The sequence below is a fragment of the Eleutherodactylus coqui genome, chromosome 3 (assembly GCF_035609145.1).
Source record: "Eleutherodactylus coqui strain aEleCoq1 chromosome 3, aEleCoq1.hap1, whole genome shotgun sequence".
In the NCBI taxonomy this organism is placed as follows: domain Eukaryota; kingdom Metazoa; phylum Chordata; class Amphibia; order Anura; family Eleutherodactylidae; genus Eleutherodactylus; species Eleutherodactylus coqui.
Genome location: NC_089839.1, coordinates 19,554,389 through 19,572,079, shown reverse-complemented (window position 1 = coordinate 19,572,079; position 17,691 = coordinate 19,554,389).

The window sequence follows — 17,691 nt, the reverse complement described above, 5'->3', positions numbered from 1 at the left end:
CATAGCTGCGCTAGCATTGGAGTCCGCTCTATGCCCGCGATTGCTGAGGGTTTGTGCAGACGCCTATGTCCTCGGCGCAGTGAAAGTCTGCCATGTTCGGGGACTCTGATTTCTTTACGTGTACTGTGTTTGGGTTCCTTGGACCCACCCATGCTGTGGGTGCACACAGACTTCCCATAGCGGTGTTTTACCTGTCTGGCACAAAGACACTGACTGACTTGGGTAGGGTGCAGAGTGCAGATGGCTTTCCCCTTGCGTTGTCGATGAGGTATCTGACACCCAAACACAATGAGTAGTGTGTGGACACATAGATTCCCCATTGCCATGGCACTCGCAGCACCTTGGGCCACACAAGGTGTTTGCTGGAACCGAGCTTGACCCAGGGCTCACTCACATACTTCCCACACAGAGTATTGCTGCATTGTGGAGATGTGTAGAAGTGCTGGGCTGGCATCTTAGTCCCCTTTATGCCCATGTTTGCGGCTCGTGACATTTTTGCGACAGAGGTGGCACAGGATTGGAATGAGGATCGTACGTCAATTTATCATCGATTCTCAACCGCATTGTGGGCTATCGCCCACCCCTTTTGGAGAGGGTCGCTGCCTGGCCCTGCCAACCCTCTGCAGTGTGTGCCTCCGGTTCCTCCTCATTGCAGACGCACTGACAAATAGACATGAGGGTGGTGTGAGGGCAGCTGAAGGCTGCGCAGGGACACTTTTGTGTGCGCTGTGGACGCAGGATCGTGCGGGGGGGTTGGGCAGCATGTAACCCAGGAGAAGAGGCAGCGGTGTGACCCGCAGGCAGTGATTGTCCTTGGTTGCAGGTAGTGTGGTGGTTTGCTAAGGTGTGGCTTACTAATGAGGGTTTGTCCGAAGTAAAAATTGTTGGGGGGGGGGGCAGACTCTAGCCCCTGTTATGGCTTAATAGTGAGACCTGGAAGCCTGAGATGCAGCCCTGCATGCTGCCCTTCCCTATCTGTTTCTGTGGGGTTTCCATGACTTTTGGATGTTTTCTGGTTTTTCACAAGTGAAGACCTATGCGGAGCATCAGTCATATACAAAGTCGCCCATTGACTTCAATGGGGTTTGTTACTCGAAACGAGCTCTCGAGCATCGCAGAAAGTTCGACTCGAGCAACGAGCACCCGAGCATTTTGGTGCTCGCTCATCTCTAGTACTATACATGCTGCAGGGCCCTTAACCTCTAACTGTCCTCACTGCCTCCCCTCTGTGTGAGGAGCTTGTCACCACTCCGGTCGTGAAAGTGTTACAGCTGGTAACTTACAGGAGCGCTCTCCATATATATATATACACTGCCGTTCAAAAGTTTGGGGTCACATTGAAATGTCCTTATTTTTGAAGGAAAAGCACTGTACTTTTCAATGAAGATAACTTTAAACTAGTCCTAACTTTAAACAAATGCACTGTATACATTGCTAATGTGGTAAATGACTATTCTAGCTGCAAATGCCTGGTTTTTTGTGCAAAATCTACAAAGGTGTATAGAGGCCCATTTCCAGCAACTATCACTCCAGTGTTCTAATGGTACAATGTGTTTGCTCATTGGCTCAGAAGGCTAATTGATGATTAGAAAACCCTTGTGCAATCATGTTCACACATCTGAAAACAGTCTAGCTCGTTACAGAAGCTACAAAACTGACCTTCCTGTGAGCAGATTGAGTTTCTGGAGCATCAAATTTGTGGGGTCAATTAAACGCTCAAAATGGCCAGAAAAAGAGAACTTTCATCTGAAACTCGACAGTCTATTCTTGTTCTTAGAAATGAAAGCTATTCCATGCGAGAAATTGCTAAGAAATTGAAGATTTCCTACAACGGTGTGTACTACTCCCTTCAGAGGACAGCACAAACAGGCTCTAACCAGAGTAGAAAAAGAAGTGGGAGGCCGCGTTGCACAACTAAGCAAGAAGATAAGCACATTAGAGTCTCTAGTTTGAGAAACAGACGCCTCACAGGTACCCAACTGGCATCTTCATTAAATAGTACCCGCAAAACACCAGTGTCAACATCTACAGTGAAGAGGCGGCTGCGGTATTTTGGGCTTCAGGGCAGAGTGGCAAAGAAAAAGCCATATCTGAGACTGGCCAATAAAAGAAAAAGATTAAGATGGGCAAAAGAACACAGACATTGGACAGAGGAAGACTGGAAAAAAGTGTTGTGGACGGATGAATCCAAGTTTGAGGTGTTTGGATCACAAAGAAGAACGTTTGTGAGACGCAGAACAAATGAAAAGATGCTGGAAGAATGCCTGACGCCATCTGTTAAGCATGGTGGAGGTAATGTGATGGTCTGGGGTTGCTTTGGTGCTGGTAAGGTGGGAGATTTGTACAGGGTAAAAGGGATTCTGAATAAGGAAGGCTATCACTCCATTTTGCAACGCCATGCCATACCCAGTGGACAGCGCTTGATTGGAACCAATTTCATCCTACAACAGGACAATGACCCTAAACACACCTCCAAATTGTGCAAGAACTATTTACAGCAGAAGCAGGCAGCTGGTATTCTATCGGTAATGGAGTGGCCAGCGCAGTCACCAGATCTGAACCCCATTGAGCTGTTGTAGGAGCAGCTTGACCGTATGGTACGCCAGAAGTGCCCATCCAACCAATCCAACTTGTGGGAGATGCTTCTAGAAGCGTGGGGTGCAATTTCACAAGCTTACCTCAACAAATTAACAGCTAGAATGTCAAAGGTGTGCAATGCTGTAATTGCTGCAAAAGGAGGATTCTTTGACGAAAGCAAAGTTTGATGTAAAAACAATGTTATTTCAAATACAAATCATTATTTCTAACCTTGTCAATGTCTTGACTCTATTTTCTATTCATTTCACAACGCATGGTGGTGAATAAGGGTGACTTTTCATGGAAAACACAAAATTGTTTGGGTGACCCCAAACTTTTGAACGGTAGTGTACGTATGCATTTTTTGGGGGGGCGGTAGCCGTGCAGGGTATCTGTGGGTCTGAAGCTGAGCTTCTGCCCCCCTGCCCATGAGTCTGTAGCTCCGCCCCTGTATATATGTATATGTCATGTGGTTATCTATTTAGTTACCCCCTATATTCTATTAGTGCGGCGCTCTGGAATTAATGGCGCTATAAAATAAGCAATAATCTTAAGTACTAATAAACACAACTCCCTCCTGATCCACACTACACACTACACTTAAGCAGCATGGGGTTAGGTTTAGGGTTACCTAACCCCAACCCTAAACCTAACCCTAAACACTAACTCTAAACCCTAACCCTGTGCTGCTTAACTGTAGTGTGTAGTGCACGGCTGCTGAAGGCAATCCGCGTGCACGCTGTGTAGTCACGTGGTGCCAAAGAGCCAATCAGGTGGCTCTAATCAGCAGCGCTGCTTAAGTGCGGCTGAAAACAGAAATATGCATCCAGGACTGCTGGGTGGAGGAGGTGAAGCTTCTGTCTGCGTATCAGGACGGAGTTGTGTTTATTATTACTTAAGATTATCGCTTATCTTATAGCGCCATTAATTCCAGAGCGCCGCACTAATATAATATAGGGGGTAACTACATATATAACCACATGATATATATATATATACAGGGGCGGAGCTACAGTCTTATGGGCATGGGGGCAGAAGCGCAGCTACAGACCCACAGATACTCTGCATGGCTACCAGCCGTGGTCAGCCCTCCAAAAAATACACATATATATATGGAGAGCGCTCCTGTAAGTTACCAGCTGTAACCCTTTCACTACCAGAGTGGTGACATGCTCCTCACACAGAGGGGAAGCAGTGAGGACAGTTAGGAGTTTAAGGGCCCTGCAGCATGTATAGCACATATACCAGGTCATGGAGAAGGACACTGAGCCGTGCAGCATGTATAGCACATACAGCAGGTCCTGGAGAAGGACACATTACACACTGAGCCCTGCAGCATGTATAGCACATATACCAGGTCATGGAGAAGGACACTGAGCCGTGCAGCATGTATAGCACATACAGCAGGTCCTGGAGAAGGACACATTACACACTGAGCCCTGCAGCATGTATAGTACATATAGCAGGTCCTGAAGTAGGACACATTACACACTGAGACTGTGGTACTAGGACTTTTAAGCTATTGTTTCGCTGTTATCAGCTCAAAGGCTGAAGCATATTATATATTGTTATGTATCTCACTCTGCTCTGCTGTGTATCTAATCTTTTCCTGTGTAATGCCCACTGCCAGATTTCTTCACGCGGTGGAAATCCGCGGCATTATGCTGCAGCTATTAGGTTCTATTGAACCTAATAGCTCAATGTTCACGCTGTGGAATTCCACCGCGGACTTTCGCGGCATGCGCTAATTAGCGCATGCCACGGGAATACGCGGGGAAGGCTACCATTGCAGTCAATGGAAGCCGGCTGTCACGCTATACATCTGCTGTAGCACATTGGAAGTATTGCGTGATTACGCATCCCTGCCCACCGCCGGCTGCATCATCCCGCACTTCCGTTGCGTTACGCGCTGGCTCGAGGGACGTTAATAGTGCGGCGGATCCCGGAGGTGAGTATGGTGGTTTTGGGGGCGCCATGGTGGACTCCGCTGCGATATTCCACTAGCGGAGTCCGCCACGGCCGTGGGCATGAGGCCTAATGCTTGTTGCAGCCAAGATTCTCTGCGTCGCACCAGGAGCAGCAGTTGGAATTACCTCCGCCCCCCCCTACTCTGCTGTAATAAGTCTCCCATATAGTTGGCTGAGAATGTAGTGTAAGTGGATACTGGGAGATGCAGGGACACCCCCGCTGCCCCCCTGGGCTGACTGTGTCTCTCTCTTCTTGTATCTCCCTCCAACCTTTTCTACACGTGCCAAGCATTAGTGAAAGTAAATCTATATGTTTTATATGTGATGAGCCAATAGGTGTTAGCTGTTAATAAGCCTGCCTCCCTAATATATAAGGCTCTGGATGTGATGGAAGAGGGACCCAGAGATTGGGATTTAATAAACAAACATCCCTCTGGGTCCTGGACCTTACAATAAATGTGTGTTAATTACCTATGTGCCCTGGGTATACAGCAGAGGTCAGATAGTAGATCAAGACCACTAAGGGATTTCTGACGGATGACATCTCAGGCACCTTCTGCAGTGACAGGAAGAAAGAAGCACAAAGTCTCATTTGCAGGTTCATGTGAGCAAGCCCAGCAATGTTAGTGGTCAGGCGCCCCCCCCCCCCCCCAACTGAGGGCCCGAGTGCAATTGAGACCCCTGTATGTGTGTGTATGTATGTATGTATGTATATAATGAATATTGATGAGCGAGCATACTCACTAAGGGCAATTGCTCGAGCGAGCATTGCCCTTAGCGAGTACCTGCCCGCTCAAGAGAAAAGGTTCGGATGCTGGCAGGGAGCGGCGGGGGAGAGCGGGGAGGAACGGAGGGGAGATCTCTCTCTCCCTCCCCCCCACCCCCACCCCGCGCTACCCCTGCTCACTGCCGCAACTCACCTGTCACCCGCGTTGGCAGCCGAACCTTTTCTCTCGAGCGGGCAGGTACTCGCTAAGGGCAATGCTCGCTCATCTCTAATAATGAACAATAAGCTTGATGAACATCTACTAATGGAGTAACACATTTAAATGAAGGGTAAGAGGACCCCTGCCATAAGTGTGAGGGGAGGAAGCAGTAGGTGGGGGTAGGTGCTCAGCTTGTGGGGGCAGCGGAGTTACAGTAGGTTTGTCTGTGGAGGAAAGTTTTGAAGCTTTCCCAGGTGATGGAGGGTCTGAGAAATCCTGGAGATGATTGTGTGAGGGGAGAGCAGGTGAGGACCGAAGGTAACATGTGGGGAGGTATCAGGATATTACTGTAGGTCAGAGATATATGGATGGGATAGGTTGTATATAGGAGGTTATATGTGGGGAGGTATCAGGATATTACTGTAGGTCAGAGATGTATGGATGGGATAGGTTGTATATAGGAGGTTATATGTGGGGAGATATCAGGATATTACTGTAGGTCAGAGATATATGGACCGGATAGGTTGTATATAGGAGGTAACATGTGGGGAGGTATCAGGATATTACTATAGGTCAGAGATATATGGACCGGATAGGTTGTATATAGGAGGTTATATGTGGGGAGGTATCAGGATATTACTGTAGGTCAGAGATATATAGATGGGATAGGTTGTATATAGGAGGTTATATGTGGAAAGGTATCTGGATATTACTGTAGGTCAGGGATATATGGATGGGATAGGTTGTATATAGGAGGTTATATGTGGGGAGATATCAGGATATTACTGTAGGTCAGAGATATATAGACGGGATAGGTTGTATATAGGAGGTTATATGTGGGGAGATATTGTGATAGACATGATAATTATTTAGTATAAAATGTCTATCGATATTTGTATATAACCCAAATGTATTTTGTTGTTGTAATGACTTTTAGCTCAAGAGTTTAAAGGACACACACAATCTAATCATGGTATTTGCTAGCCAATGGATGGGTGATGTATTTGCTCTAAGTACATAGGGATTGCACAAGAGACCTCTAAGAGTTAAGGGCCATAGCGTAGTGTATATCCTGTGTTCAATACTGTGTGTTTACCTAGGCCCCTTCCACTCTTCAAACACAAGCTAGTTAAACACATCATTTGTCAACTACACAGAATTCCTTAAGGCTGTCTGCATGCTAAAGAATACAAAGTCCATACCTTGGCGGACGTGAGGACGGGAGGGTAGGGAGGCGGGAGACTCTGTATAATCTAGCGAATAAGAATATATATATGTTAGTGATGTAATCTGTTAAACGCCCATAAAGGGCAGGTGTTATCCTTTTTCAATAAAAAGGCCTGTCTGGACGTCTCTGCCAGGAGAGCCATTTTTAACATGAGATTCATACCTTGTGTTTGACTTGGTCAGTGTGCGCATACTGCTTCCACACAATTAGGAAAGCGACAAAATACCCCAAAAGCCTGCTGGAGAAAAACATAATCCAGCACAATTGGAGTCCCTGGGTGAGCGAGTGGATCTGTGAGGTCACAGCCTGGAACGTACAGAGATCGGCAGATGGCACGCAGAACTCAGGGGCCCGAAAATCTACAGAACACGGTAAGATTGCTTTATCTACCTGTGTCAAAGCTGGGTTCTGACTGCTTTTCTGCCTGTTCCTGATCCAGACTGGACCTTCACTGAAAGACAGGTAATAACTCTAGTTCTGTCCACTCGGAAAATCACCACGTTACCTGTCTAGGGGTATTTTGTACGCTGTGTCTGCTATGACTGAGACGGTTAAAAATTGTTTATGCAAGACCAAGAGATAAATTCTGTGAGGGTTAATGTGTCGGGAGGGCGGACTCGGCTGTTTAAGTCTGAGGGAACACGCCAGTGACACGTGCTCCTAGGTAAAACTAGTGTGAGGTTAGGAAGATTTATGATACGTATACTTAACTTTATGATTGAGCGTGTTATGTTCTCATATGTGGAAAGGTATATACTGTGAAGTATAGCCGTGCTTTGTGACGGCTGATTTCTCCAGAATATTATTGAGGTTTTGGTCATTGAAAATAATCGTCAGTCTCTGAGTATAGCTAAATGTCCTGTCTAGATCGTGTACAAGAAGTGCTCTTGGGGATTACTAGACGGTGGGTTGTTAAAAAAGGTAGATGAGATATATATATACCTTGAGCCGTTGTGGGTATTCTCCAGTAATCCCGTCTGTCTGGTATTATAGAAAGAATGTGCAGTGTTGATTATTGGGGGAGGGGTGCTGGTAAGAGAGTGGACTGAAGTTAAGCCACTAAGAGCACTTCTCAATTAACCCTTTCTGTTTCCTTTGTCTTTTCTGAGTGGGAAAGAGGGGTTATATGGGAAGGATTTGAAGAAAGCAGATTTTACAAGAGGAACACTATTGTGTCCAGAAACTTTGAATAGAATAGAATAAGCAGGTAGCATAGAGTTGAGCAAAGTGAGCAAGGACAAAGGTCATAGAGCTTGTGTATTGCTAATGAACAATGTAATGTCTTTGTGTTGACTACAGCCCCTCCCTGTAATGGCGGCCGTGCTTGCAATGTTTACAATCCAACATAGTGTGACTCTGCAGTAAATGTAGTGAGGCCTGCCCCCACCCTGAAGTTATTTCCCCCCATGTGCTCACTTTCAGGGTGTGTGATGTTACTTCCGGTCCCTCCCCATCCGGGACAGGACCTGGCCCCGCCCCTTCCTCCTCCAGCGGCCATCTTGCCTCACCTGGAAGTGCTGCTACTCAGCAGCCATTTTGCCTCACCTGGGAGTGCTGCTGCCCCTGGCCCCGCCCGGTCCTCCGGCAGCCATTTTGCCTCACTTGGGAGATCTGTAGCCCCGCCCCTTTCTGCCTCTGGCGGCCATTTTGCTGCACTTGGGAGGCCTATATTTCCCCAATGCCACTGTATCCAGTGCTAACATCATGATTGTCTGAAGTAAGGTTTTGTTTGACCAGACTTTGTTACGCTCCAAGATGTGGCCACTTTGGATGTGTGATAAGTTCAGGGAAACAAACCTTTGTGGAAATGCAGCTTGGGACATAGTAGATGACTAAGCTGGTTTATAGTGCATGGAAGATTGGAGTTGATGCATGGGGGGCAGAGGCTGGGAATACATGACAGGGGACGCTCTCTCATGTTCCCAGGGGCTCTGTTTTCCACTGCCCGCTTCTCCAATGGATGCTCAGACAGATGATGTTATGGAAGGCTCCTACAGATGGAATAATTTCCCTATAGTCACCCAGCAAACTTTTTCATGCAATTTGGTGAAGTAATTTTACTTTTTATGTGAAGAAAGAGGGACTGAATTGCCCAGAGTAGGATGTTAATTCATCCGTATTCTTTAGTTTTTCTTTAAGTCTTTTGTATATTCTAGTGTCAGTCTACACTGAAGCTATAATTATATTCCGACAGGAGAGTAAAAGCTAAACGCTGGCCATACCCTGAAATACTATTACACTGGGTGACGTAAAATTTGAATCGTGTGGCGCCCCCTTCTGTTAAAAAATGCTAACTGCGACCTGAAAGGAAAAAAAATTTTTTGTAAGGAGATTTTCGCTCAGACTTCGCTGCATACAATGTCACCTTGACCTACAAAGTGCTTGTTTTTGTGCCTCTTGGTTTACTAGTTTGAACGCAATTACTCTTTTTCCATTGAGTATTGCGGTTCAAAAGGGGGAGGCATAGGTGATCTGGGTCATAGATGATCTAGGTGTTGTAGATCAGCTATTGGGTTTGGAAAAAAAAAAAAAAAATGATTTTGTGCTGCAAGATTCCGAGCCATGTGAAATAGAACATCAGAACGATTATTTAGTACTAATACAGTAGAAACTGCAGGTATGCAAACAGTTATCAGAACCTCTGTTGATAATGCATATGTTGAGCTTTTTGCAGATGGTACCAGGGTGAGGACTGATGACTCCACATAGGATATGCAGTGGTCACACAACAAGATGTCCTAGAAGCAGAAGCTCTGCCTCCGCATGTCACAGTACAATAAGCGGAATGGAAGGCCCTCACTGAGGCGTGTAGAGTGGCGAGAGGTAAGACCGGCAACCCTTTACACTGACTCCTGGTATGCATTTGGCACAGCTCATGATTACGGCCCAATATGGAAGGCCAGACAGTTTTTTTACCTTAGCAGGACAACCAATTGAGTATGGTGCAGCGGTGCAGAGTCGCATGGGGGCCCTACTTCTACCTGACAAAGTTGAGAGTTCGCACCGAGTCCTACACTGGAGAGGCGAGAGACGACACCCTCGCTGACAGCGCAGCAAAGGCAGCGGCCCTCAAGCCGTGGAAGAAAGAAGAAAGATACTGACAGCATGAGTCAGTGGTAAAAAAAACTTTGGACATTGACAAAAATTTGGACTTTGATATGCTAAAGACTTTTACAGTTACCAGCCAGCAAGGAAGGAAAGAATAAATGGACTAATATGGGAGCAGCAGAAACAGGACAGCGTGTGGTGAACGGTCAACAGCACTTGCCCACCACAGTTCCTGTATCCCATGATGGCCCAGCTGATGGACGGAAAGACCCACCTAGTAAAGCAGTAATGACGACGACGCTTGAAAGAGGTTGGGCGACTTCTAGATTCTCTGTAGCTGCTGCATCATTTGTCCGGTTTAGCATGATCTATGCCATGGGTAAGTCAGGGCAGAAGTAAATTTGCCACACCACACTTGCCGGGACCACTCTACCCATTTCAGGGATTGCAAATTGACTACGTTCAGCTCCCACTTGTTGGGAAGTATGACTACGTGCTTGTTGTTGTTGATGTCTTTGCAGGTTGGAGGCTGACCCTGTTACCAAGGTAAACAAGTAGGTAACCGCAAAGAAGCTCATGAACGAGGTAAACTGTGAATATGGGGTACCAGAGGTGATTCAGAGTCAGACAGAGGTATAAACTTCGCAGGTGAATGTAACATGTCATGTCTGCTCTGGGTGTATCCCAGGCCTTTTACATACTGTACCACCTTTAGTGTAGTGGAAAGGTGGAGAGACGTAGTGGCACGCTAAAAAGTAAGATACTTAAAAATGACGCCACTTTGGAAAGACTGTCATCCAATAGCCTTATACAGTGTTAGATATGAACCCAGGGGGGATTATATATTATCTCCCTACGAGATTGTTTGGGCTAGCCCCAAGGCTAGGTTGTTACTATCCTCAGTGGTTACAATTACAATCTGATGTGTTGACTGAGTATGTGATTTCCGTTGTTAAAGAACTAACCAAAGCCTATGCACAGGTGTTCTCTTCCAGACTCAGAGGCAGACACTGGGACACATATCTTGCAGCCTGGGGATTGGGTGTGCATCAAGAAGTTCCCCAGGAAGCACGCTCCTGAGCCCCGATTTGATGGCCCCTACCAGGTGCTTCTGACTACTGCCACAGCTGTGAAACTAGCCGAAAGACTTACATGGATCCATGCTTCATACTGTAAGAAAGCTTCAGATCCGGGAGACCAGTCTTAGTTGTGCCAAAGACGTTACTCTGGTTAGGGCTAGTGAGAGAGGAGGGTGGCAACTGGAATCCTTAGTCGGAAGAATATGGGGGTATGGTTACCTTCTAGTATAACTCGTCCAATGCTCAAGTAGCTGCATATTCCTTCGACTATTGTACTGTGGTCCCGTGTCTAGGCGCAAGATCCCACCGCAGGCCAGATTTAGCTCAGTCCAGCTGGTTATATGACTTATATACCCGGGGAATACAATATGTTTGCGCCACTGATAACGTCTGGGGAGAAGACTGCCGTTATTGGGGATTAGTGGGATGGAACGCAGGAACAGACTAGTCCTATAAACCGCGAAGTGCCTTAAATAAGAAAAATAAGAGCGGGAAATCCCTAATTAGTCGTATAACCCTCCTTGAGAATAATAAGGACAGCAGGTATTGGAAGGCTGAACTTAGTATGCTGCTTGGTTTTAATGCGGTTGTTACACTAACCATGGAAGATCCAAGCCCGGGGGACGGGGAGACTTATAGTCTGGGGACATACCGGTACGGGAGGATAGATCCCTTAGGGAAGTTTAAAATAAGGGGTATGGTAGATGCAGCCGAATGGAAGCCTTCACTTAGTCCCGTGCCCATAATTAACCCCCTCCGCCGTAAGATAAAGACCTTGACGAACATGATGATCATAGCCGACCCTACCTTTGTGGACACCTTGACAGTAGCGACTGGCTACTCTGACCAGAATCTCTGGTTGGAGTTGATGAGGTACAATGCTAACAGGAGCAACAAGTCTAACTGTTGCGTGTGCGGTAGTGCCCGACTACACTCGGGGATGGTCCCCCTAAATCTCCCTGTAGATGCTGAAGAGTGGTTTATTAGTCTCTTCACGAACATTTCCGCTAATTACACTGTCCGTGAGAAATGGAAGAAGGAATACTCTATAACTACTTAAGTGTTTTGCACCGGAGAGAGTATTACTGACTACCCTGGAAACTACACCTGCCAGGCAAATAGCCAGGGTGGAGGGAGATTTTTGGGGAACTCACCAACGGGTATTGCTCCTCCTACAGTATGATAGGAGGGGAATAGATGCAGAATCAGGTCCAGTCCTTAGGAGACGTTTACTGGCTTTGTGGAGACATGAGGTAGAGGACCCGCCTGGAGGGTAATTGGACAGGGGAGTGTGCCTTAGTAAAGCCCTTATGCTCCTCCACATCCTGTCAGACACCAACGTTTCCCTTGTTTGAAAAAGATGAAGAGCCAGTTCCGATAATGCCAAACACATACGCTACCAAAGAAAAAGGAGAAATGTACTAGTACTGTGCCTGCCCCGATCTCCTAAGATGGATTGTCAGTGGAATTCCCATTTGCCTAGGGATAGTGCAGAAGACCTTAGGTTCCGGCGAGGGCACACCCTGTGGGGTGTTAACTTGTACAGATAGAGGGTATGGATGCCCGGAAATGAGCCCAGGGAATCCATGGCCTCCCTCTGAGGTAAGGTAGGGATCCCCCCCCCTCCTAGGAGTAGGGACTTACGGGCAGTGGGAAAGCCCTGACGCAAGGGTGAGGCGACTTGGACGTGTTCACCATTAGGACTATCTCCAGGAGGGACATTGGTGTGGGTGAAGATTAGGGAGTCCCACGCCGTGCGTACCTGTTCATGCTACTAGTATTGTAACATTATGCTAGAGCGAGAAGAGAGACCCCTGGTGGTAGTTTTGATCTACACGTGTACATTGACGTCATAGGATAGCCAAGGGGGGTACCTGACAAGTTTTAAAAATTAGAGACCAAGTTAAAACTAGATTCGAGTCCATTTTCCTGATCATTATGGTAAATAAACGTTGACTGGATTAATTATGTTTATTATAATTAGCAGTGGTTTATAAATTATACTAGAGACGCCTTATAGGGACTAGTCGACCAATAGGACCTACCTCGACTATGACTTTTTTTAAAATAGAGTGACCTTAGATATGACTTTAGCTAAAAAGGGGAGTGTCTGTAAGGTGATAGGGGAGACTTGTTGTACTTACATCCTAGACGACACGTGACCCGCGGGTAAAGACGCAGTTGTCATTAAGAAGCTGACCACACTGACTAAAAAGAGCTAACTTTTGGGACCAGCACTCGCCATGGATGAGCGGGTGGTAAAGGATCCTGGCACAGACGGGCGTTGCTGTTGTATGTGAACTGATGGTTACCTTTTCTGTTCTAGTCTGCTGTGTTATCCCCTGTGTCAGAGAGACCTGTGAAACTGATGCTGGAAAAGCCGCTCCCATCATGAGTTTGCTGGATGCATCCCCAGAAGGAGTGGACAAGTCCTACACCCCCTTGAAGACCCTAAAACGAACCTTCAACGCGCTCCGGTTATAGGCTCATGCGCAGAAAACTGTGAAAATTAGATAGAGAATTAGAGGATAGACATTTTAAGGGGGGATTGTGATAGACATGATAATTATTTAGTATAAAATGTCTATCGATATTTGTATATAACCCAAATGTATTTTGTTGTTGTAATGACTTTTAGCTCAAGAGTTTAAAGGACACACACAATCTAATCATGGTATTTGCTAGCCAATGGATGGGTGATGTATTTGCTCTAAGTACATAGGGATTGCACAAGAAACCTCTAAGAGTTAAGGGCCATAGCGTCGTGTATATCCTGTGTTCAATACTGTGTGTTTACCTAGGCCCCTTCCACTCTTCAAACACAAGCTAGTTAAACACATCATTTGTCAACTACACAGAATTCCTTAAGGCTGTCTGCATGCTAAAGAATACAAAGTCCATACCTTGGCGGACGGGAGGGTAGGGAGGCGGGAGACTCTGTATAATCTAGCGAATAAGAATATATATATGTTAGTGATGTAATCTGTTAAACGCCCATAAAGGGCAGGTGTTATCCTTTTTCAATAAAAAGGCCTGTCGGGACGTCTCTGCCAGGAGAGCCATTTTTAACATGAGATTCATACCTTGTGTTTGACTTGGTCAGTGTGCGCATACTGCTTCCACACAATTAGGAAAGCGACAAAATACCCCAAAAGCCTGCTGGAGAAAAACATAATCCAGCACAATATCAGGATATTACTGTAGGTCAGAGATATATGGACGGGATAGGTTGTATATAGGAGGTTATATGTGGGGAGGTATCAGGATATTACCGTAGGTCAGAGATATATGGATGGGATAGGTTGTATATAGGAGGCTATATGTAGGGAGGTATCAGGATATTACTGTAGGTCAGAGATATATGGACGGGATAGGTTGTATATAGGAGGTTATATGTGGGGAGGTATCAGGATATTACTGTAGGTCAGATATATGGACAGGATAGGTTGTATATAGGAGATTATATGTGGGGAGGTATCAGGATATTACTGTAGGTCAGAGCTATATGGATGGAATAGGTTGTATATAGGAGGTTATATGTAGAAAGGTATCTGAATATTACTGTAGGTCAGAGATGTACGGATGGAATAGGTTGTATATGGGTGGTTATATATGGGGAGATGTCGGGATAACAGGTTAGGGATGTATGGACGGGGCAGGTTGTGGACGGCTTCGTACATCAATGATCATAACTTTAAATGGATTTGCAGGCCAATAAGCAGCCAATGAAGGGATTATCAGAGGAGGGAGGCAGGGAAGTAATGGGGGAGATGTGGATAAACTGGGTAGCAGCCTTGAGGATTGATTGGAGAGGCACAAGAGCGTTGAATGGGAGGCCACAGAGAAGGGTGTAGCAGTAGTCTAGATGGGACATGATGGGGGCATGCACTAGTATTGTTACTGACTTGGAGTTGTGGGTTTGTCATATCCAAGAGCTTTGCAGTGTATGCAGCAGAGCTGTGGGTGTGGATGCGCAGGTAGGGAACATGTTTTTGTGTATCTGTGTACAAATAATCACTGTAGCTCTGAAATTGATTGTAAACTGTTATGACCAAAGGCATTGCTGATTAGGTGAACTGATAGAGGGCAGCTCATTGCCTACAATGTATCAATCACTACAGAATCCATGATGAGATCTTCTAAAGTAAGTTGTGACCAGTGTTGCCTCCAATCATCTGGACTGCTCGCGGTTCCCGTGTAATGTATACACTCATCATAAAACATGTAACCTCGGAGTTGCTGGAATCAAATGAAACTGTGTGTGATTGTAACATTGATATAAGTAAGTGATTACAATATCAGAGGGATAGGTTCCTTTATTGTATTCCGTTTGCTCCTCTTGCTGACTGAGATCTCTCTCTGGTCTTCTCACTGGGCTGTTAGGTTGCTGATTCTCCCATCCTCCATCCTAAACTGAACTCAGCCTGTCTGTCTGCGGTCTGGCCCCTCCACATTCCCGGGGATTGTGTTGCTTTGTAAATCTACCAGATTTTAACTTTGCAAAAACTAACGCAACTTTGCAAAATTCGCTGAGGTTCTGCCTGAAGACCAAAATCACATCTCATCTGTACAATTTAACCCTTATATCTCTGTATAGCCTGAGTTTATGCAAGGATCTGCAAGTACAAAAAAGTACAATGCAAGGTACAAACAATATATATTATTATACATGTGAAAAATATGCTTTATGCTACTGTTGGGGGTCCTTTCAAGGGAGACCAAATGCTAATGTTGCCTGGGTCCAAATTAGTCTTAGATGTGAGTACTCAGACGACGCAAATAGACAGCCACATGCACCATGGGATTGTCATAAGCGAAGTGAAGGTTTATTCACAGAGTTACAGAAGTTATAGAAGAAGTTTGCTGACGTAATGATTTAATTACTGCGCATGCCCGGGGTCGCTGGACACCTGGAAATTCTTAATGAACAATACATCTTTCAAAGACGTCTCCTACATAAACAATATATCAACGCTCGGTGACAGTTGTATCAAAGCAGAATATGTCCTCGGATAAGATTCTCGGAACATGAACAGAAAAACAGAATCGCATGTGAAAGGACAGATAAGACAAGTTTCAGGGTCACATAGTGGGAAGAAGACAGATAAAGGGTAAGCTTGGAAGAGAAATTAAATGTATTTTTCTTATTAATTCTAAGACAAGGGAAAATCTAGAATTAACCCCTCACACTACCACACGGCAACTTTGCACTGGGGTGTAACATGAACTCTTGTTCTGGGACATTACAGCTACATTAGGTATTATGGTGCCATGCTAACCATTGCATCTGTCAGCATAACCACCAGTTTACTTGGTATGCCAGGAGGTACAGTATCAAAAGTAGTGACAGAATACAACCTTGAAGACAAAACATCATCTGATAACCACAATGGTGGCGTAAAGTGTAGACTCGGTGAAAGACAGAAGGGCGGCGAAGCGGATTGTGACTTCTAATAGGAAGACAACTGTAGCCAGAGGGACTGCTGAGCTCAGTCATTATTTCCAGCATCCTCTCGACCATTACAGCGAGGAGAGAACTCCACAAACTGAGTTATTATAGCAGAGCAGCAATACGTAAATGAATACACGAAGACAAGTACAGTGGTGCCATGAGCACAACTCCTGCTCTGCTGATGTGGTTGGTCCAATGAATACTCCCTTATGTTATTTCCCACCCTAGAATGTGTTTATGCCTGGTGAACGGCGAGGAAAGGCTGTCATCCCACCTACTTCCCACAGTCAAGCATGGTGGTGGATCGGTCATGGTTAAAAGGGAGGGCAATTGCCGAGGACTATAGTGACATTCTGGATGATCAGGCCCAACCACTGGCGCAGACAGGGCACACATGGTCTCCTCACAGAGATGCTATTTTCCATGATGGTAAAACCCCTATCCATGCAGCTTGCTATGTCCTGGTGTGGTTTCAGGACTATGAAGATGGGGTTCAGCATTTTCCCTAGCCAGCACAGTCACCAGACCTGAACATCATGTTGTAAAAGCTCAGGAACGATTATTGCTGGGACAACCTGTTGAGCATCTGTAGCCAACAGGTCATTCCGTGTAATGGTGCCCTTAATCTAAAGTCCCACTAACTCTCTCTGTGCAAAATCGGTTTATATCCACCCACCACAAGGAAAGACATAGTATCTCTAATGCTAGAAACCTAAAAGGGGTTTTCCAGGGAAATACTATCATCAGGATAGGTCATCAATAGTTGATTGGCCTGGGTCCGTCGCTCGGGACCCCGACCGGGCAGCTGAGTGGGCGCAAGCTGTCAGCACCACAAATACACAGAGGTCGAAGTGAAAGAGAGCAAAAATATCCCTAAACTATTTGGCCCTTTAACAAATAATACAGGAGAAACCAATGAAGATGATGGCAGGAAGGCAAATCTATTACATAGCTTTTTCTCAAGTGTATTCATGAATGAAAAAGAAATGTCACACAAGATGCAGGTTAATAAAACAAACCTCCCACTAAATATTGCTTGCCGAACACAGGAAAAAGTGCAGAGCTGGTTTAAAAGGATTAAACTCGATAAAATAATCAGGCCCAGATGGAATACACCAAAGAGTTTGTTAGTGCAAACCAATATTTGCTATACAATATGCTATTGGGGTCCAAATTCTTAGTTTGTTAGAGATAAGCTGAGCTCAGGAGACTAATATTAAATCACACAACAGAGGATGTGATCCAAAGTAATCAGTTTATTGAGTGACAAAAGACACCTTTTATAGGGTCACATGTTCAATTACAATAATTCAAATCTACTATAGTTCATTTGTTACCATTGGTCAAAGAAATATAAACAAAATATAAATATACAAGATAAAAGATTTAACATCTAAAATGCCAACCAAATGCA